Here is a 6,299-nt window from a genome sequence, read left to right as displayed (position 1 = left end):
GTTATGACTGGGGTCTCTGGCAGCGGCTTGAACGAACTCACCAACCTACTGGATTCTGGTCGCAACTCTGGAAAGGAGCAGAGGTACCCTTATTGGGATGGAAGAGCCCCTATATTCAAAGATGCCTGGTACACAGATGGCTTCCATCATGGGAAGCCCCCAAAATGGAGGGCTTTAGCTTTCCATTCTAAGACTGAGACAATATGCATGGAAGATGGTGAGGGGAAGAGTAGTCAATGGGCAGAGTTGCAGGCAGTGTGGCTTGTGATCAGCTGAGAGCCTTCCCCAATAGGTGTCTGCACTGACAGCTGGACCATCTACCAGGGCTTGACCCTGTGGCTACCGACATGGTACCACGCCAACTGGATGGTTGGTCACTGGCCCCTATGGGGCAAGAACTGTGGCAAGACTTACTGGCCTCTGGTCATCCTAAGACAGTTACTGTATATCATGTGGCTGGCCATTTGCCTTTGGCATCCTCAGGGAATGATGAACGAAGCAGACACACTGGACCAGGTGCACTGGCTAGAAGGAAAGCCTGCCTCTGATGTGGCCCTATGGCTACATCACGTTTGTTGCATGTGGGGCAAAAGACAATGGGCTGTAGCCCGTCAGTGGGGCCCATACCCCTTGTCAGGTGGCAGATAGACTATATTGGGCCTCTGCCTGTATCAGAAGGGTAGCAATATGCCACGACTTGTGTGGACACAGCTACTGGACTTCTGGTTGTTTTTCTTACATGTTGTGCAGACCAACAGATGACCAGATGAGGCCTGGAGCATCTCTTTGCAACCTATGGTTGACCACAGGTAACTGAGAGTGATCAAGGCCACCCACTTTACTGGACACACACTACAAGAATTGGTGCAACTGTTAGGAATCAAATGGAAGTTTCAGGTGCCATACAATCCTACCACAGCAGGTATGATAGACAGGCACAGTGGTTTGTTAAAATCTTGACTGAAGTCAGACACCAATAGTCTACAGCGATGGTCAGTCTGCTTATTTACAGAGCTACATTGTTTGAATGAGAAACCCCAAAAGGGAGCCCTGAGCCCTGTAGACATGCTAACACATATTACTGCTGCTCCTATACAACTGCAAATACAAACCAAGGAAGAATTTTTAAGCCAATGTTTGGCTACCAGATTAATATCTTGCTGCCAGCATGAACTGCGTTAAACCCTGGAGACTCCATTGAGTGGATGTGCCCTTGGACATTTCAACACATGGACCAATGGTAGCTGGCCCTCCTGGCACCTTGGGGACAAAGACTGGAAGCTGGTCCCCTGTGAATTCCTGGAGTAACCCCAAAGAGTGGCCCCCAAAGATCACAGTAGTATGTCCTAAATGTCCAGTTTTAAAATTTTGTTGTATCATAACTTCTGTTATTATCTGTATATTGTTGTTATTTCCTGCTGCTATTGTGGCTACAATGCTCCAGCTTTCCTATCTTGTGACCATCATGGAAGATTGAAAGCATGTAGATTGTGAAGTGGGAATCTTGGAGGGGTGGAGTGTAGGGAAAACTGAAGTTCCTATGACCAGGATCCTCACATGAACTGAAACTACTTGATGATGTAACTGGCCTACTGCTAGGCTACAGTTTCCAAACCTGTAGGCAATAAGCTTTATTGACTGAGTCACTATGTAAAGAGCTCTGCCCAGTGCTCTTGGCAGAGGCTGAGACAAAGGAAGATTACAGACCTGCAGACTGCTGGATGCAGATGTGATTCTATTGCTCAATCTATCACTGGGAGAATAAAGCTGGGTAATAAACTCTTTTACCACAAGAACTTTCTACTGTCATTCCTCAGTTTCACTTAATCCATAGTGAACTTGCCTGGGACTGAAATCCATAGGCAAGACATCTATTAAGAAATCCTTCTTTGTATAGCATTGAAAATGATGACTAGCTCTTTTTCTCTCTTTGTCTTTCATTTTCCATGTTCTTCTGCTTTTCATGTGTTATTTTTAATTTTGCAGTTCTTTTCTTGACTATATCCAACATCTTTATCTTATAGTCTATGTTTAGAACAATCCCTCCTTAATAATTTAGTGTTGCCCTACATACACACTTCATATGATTAGTATTTATTAACATATTCATTTTTGATCCTGCCTTGGATCCTGCAAATTTAAAAACAGTTTCACACTATTGACTCCAGTTGAATCACAATTGTTTCTTATTATTTTCTTACTCCATAGCTTGCAGTTTGGGGAACTGCCTTAGACTGATGATAAGGCACATCTTCCAACTTCCAAACTTTTTTTCTGATAGTTTGATGGTCACCCATTCCAAATTGTGAGATACCTAGTCAATTCACACTGGCATTCTCAAACTTAAGATGTAGATAATTGAACCAGTACTTTCTCTAAGGACACTCATCTGCCCCTTGAAACTTACAATAGATCTCAATATTATTATATTTGCATGCAACAGTCAGCCTGTGAAGTATAGTAATAAAGGTAAAATAAAAATTTTAAAGCAGGCTAAGGGACCATAAAGGAAGGAGGATTTGCAGCACAGACAAGTTACCATGAATTGTGCTTCAAGGAACATGTGAAGAAAGGTAAGAATCCTATATTTTTGGATTTACTATGAAATTCAGCTGTTATTCCATTATATTCTAATAGTGGACTGCCAAAAAAGAACAATCATACAGAAAGGAAACAAGAAATAAGATAGCATTTCCTCTCAATTGCTTGTGTATTTCAGCAGCACTAAGAAAAGCTACCATATATTGAGAAATCCTATTTACTATGCATTGCACTCTTTTGCATGCATTAACTTACTTAGTAGTTACAATAGGCTCAGGTCATAGGCACTTTATTCCTTTTACTAATGAGATAACTGGATTAAACAACTTATTCAAGGTCACACGGTTAATAAAAGGGCAGGCCAGGCTTCAGCCGCTGGTATGCCTGACTCCAAAGCTCACGTGCTTCCCTGACAGGCTTTCAGCTCCTATGCTTTTTGGTCTATTAAATCTTGTCTCATCATTAGCAACATAACAGCAACTTGCTCCTACTAGGTCTTCCCAAAGAAAACGAACCTGACCTAAACAGATGTCCTGTGACTTCCAACAGCTCAGTGGGCATCCTGCCCCTTGTCCACCTGGGCGTCAGCCTGATGAAGCCAGGGACAAACTACTGTGTAGAAATCACATCATAGCCCCTGCCTTTTAGTCAGCAAAGGCACAGACCCCACCTGCTGTATTTCTGGCTGCACGGAGTCCCATGCCGAGCCCACAGATCTCAGGCAACCTGAGCTTTCCTCTGCCTTTCCATGGCCGACTGCTGGGCCCCAGGAAGTCCCTTCCAACCCCAACGACGATATCCTCAGGAAAAATAATTCACGGTTGCCGAGTGTTATTTATGCACCAGGAACTTTACCAGATATTTTGCTTAGCTAATATCACTTAATAACAATTTATCAGTAATAATAATGAGATAATGCACATAAAAGTGCAGGCTTCCCAGTCAGATATAGGTTTGAATCTAGGCTGTGGTACTTTCTGTTAGACCTTGAGCACATTAATTATTCTGAATCTCCTCTGTAAAATGAGGTTAATGGAGTTGTTGTGAAGACCATAAAATACAGTGGTCTCCCTTATGCAGGGTCCCCTTTCTGTGGTTTCATTTATCCTCGTCAACCAAAGTCTGGAGGCAGATGATCCTCCTGAAATTTCATCGGAAGGTCAGTAGTAGTCAGACGCCATGTCATAGTGCCCACATAGTTCCCCTCACTCACCTCATCCCGTGGGCTTCATGCTCTCCCATCATCACGAGAAGGCTACATGCAACACAAGAAGGTATTTTGAGAGAGAGAGAGAGAGAGAGAAAGACCACATTCACATAACTTTTATTACAGTATGTTGTTGTAATTGTTCTATTTCATTATTAGGTATTGTTGTGAATCCCTGGCTGTACTTAATTTATAAACTAAACTTAATCATAAGTACATATAGGAAAAACACAACTTTGATAAAGTTGGGTACTATCTATGGGTTTAGGCACCCACTGGTTGTCTTGGAATGCATCCCTCACCAATAAGGGGGTACTACTCTACTGTTTAAAAAGTGCTTAGCAAGTGCCTGGCCCATCGTGGGTACTCAATAACTATAGAAAATGAAGGATTGAAAAGTCAATTAAAACTGAAATTAAAAAGTCTTTCAGTATAACGCCAAGAGTGAACCATCTTAAACTACAGCCTTTAGTTGATAAGGACGTGTCATTGTAGGTTCATTGATTGTAACAAATGTATCCCTCTGGTGGGATGTTGCTAATAGGGGAGGCTGTGCTTGTTGGGGTGGGGGCAGGGGGTGTATGGGAAATCTCTGTATCTGCCACTCAGTTTTGCTGTGGACCTTAAACAGCTCTAAGAAAATAAAATCTAAACAACAACAAAAAGCCTCTTAGAACCCAAATCTCCTACTTGCAAAGGAAATCTCAATTTTTCTGTATTTTTGATCTGTTAACAAAAGATCAAAAATTGTATAAATAAAGTTTATTTTGGCAGTCTGGACCTCTATACAAACAACACTGTGATGAATTTTCACTAATCCTTACGTATAGAAACTAGACACTCCATCCCCCAACCTATATTTTAAAAAGTATTTTCATGTGATATGCTACCACATGTACCATGCTGGCCAGATGGCTTACACTGGTACAGGCACCAACTCTGCAACCTGGGGCCAGAACAGCCTGGACATCAGGACTTTAAAAATCTCCTCCAGTAATTCTACTGATTAGCAGCCAAGTTGGAGAACCCTGGCACAGGGACAGCTTGAAATGTCACTCTGGTGCCTACTAGCTGTATGGCCTGGGTCAGTCTCACCTCCTCTCTGAGGCTCTGTTCTTTTATCTGTAAATTGAGATAAAAATAACACCCTGTAGGGTTGTCACAAGATCAAGAGATATGTGTAAAATGTCAGTCAAATAGCAGTTCAACATATAATAGCTATTTTCAACAGTTTTATTGAGATACAATTTTCATACAGCTGTTTTAAATGTACAATTTGATGAGTTTTGACAAGTATATATAGTCTTGTAATCACTCCACAGTTAAGACATAAGCAGTCCTTGCTTTGCACAGTAGGATGGAACCATAAAAGTGACCATGCACGCTGAGACCATTTGAAGTGATCTTAATAAATAATGGGAAAAATTTCAGTTGCTCTGTGACCTACAAAATATTTGTCAAACTATTAAAAAAAAACCTTGAAGTCAGTTATAAGTAAATAGAGAAATAAAAATAATAGAACAAGTATTTTTTAGCACACTGTGAAAACATCAGAAGCATTGAGAAATAAAGTTTTTTATTTACTTGTAAATAGCTTATCAATAATTTAAACAGTGCTTGCCTTTGTAACATAATACAGAGAGAGCGTCCTTTTTACACCTTGGTGAATTGCCATACTCCTTTCTAAGTTTGAATCAGCTTTCAACATTATATCATTTGTACTTTGAATGACTTGCAACTCAGGAAACAACTCCCTGAGAACGCATTTAATTGGGGGAGTGGGGCAGGTATTGTCTTGTTTTTTTACCAGTGTCACTCTTTGGGGACATCTTCATCCTCTTCATCACAGCCATTTTTTTCATTTATGTCCATAATAAGTTCACCTTCACTAAATTCCTCTGGGTGCTTATCTGGAGTCTCTCGAGCAGAGGCAGTGGCATGCCCACAGTCAGCTAGTTCTCTCTCACTCTGTTTGCATTTGATTTGAATTTCATTCCCAGCATTTCCACTTCTCATTTCTCTGCTGCACTTTCATCTTTGTTGGTCAGTTCCGTGTTTGGATTATCCACCTTGTAAATGTCTCATGGGTGTGTCACTGGGAGACAAGGAGGTAACACAACGATTCACTCTGCTGTCTGAGTGAGCTCAGTTACTGGTGGGCAGTGGTCAACAATCAACAGATGAAAAAGTGATGTGGTTGGTGGCCTATCACGATGCACACCTATTCTTTACAGGGCAATGTGTGGACTGAAGAGCTAGCTGCAAAGCTTGTACCTTATGTAATCTCTCACAGAGTACATACTGTGGTAACTGAAATGTAGGCATTTCAAAAGCATGCACACTGAGGACTGTCTGTATGGGACATTTCCAACACCCCAAATAGTGCCTTGGTGCCCATTTGCAGTCAGTCCCCACCCCTGACCCCTAGGCCCTGGCAAACACTGGTCTGCTTTCTGTTGCTGTAGTTTCACTGCTTTTAGATTTCATATCAACACAATCAAACAGTTTGAAGTCTTTTATGTCTGGCTTCTTTCAGTTAGCATGATGCTTT

Source organism: Manis javanica, chromosome 3 (genome assembly GCF_040802235.1).
Source record: "Manis javanica isolate MJ-LG chromosome 3, MJ_LKY, whole genome shotgun sequence".
Classification (NCBI taxonomy): domain Eukaryota; kingdom Metazoa; phylum Chordata; class Mammalia; order Pholidota; family Manidae; genus Manis; species Manis javanica.
The sequence above is the reverse complement of the archived record's forward strand: the minus strand, read 5'-3'. Positions refer to the sequence as shown.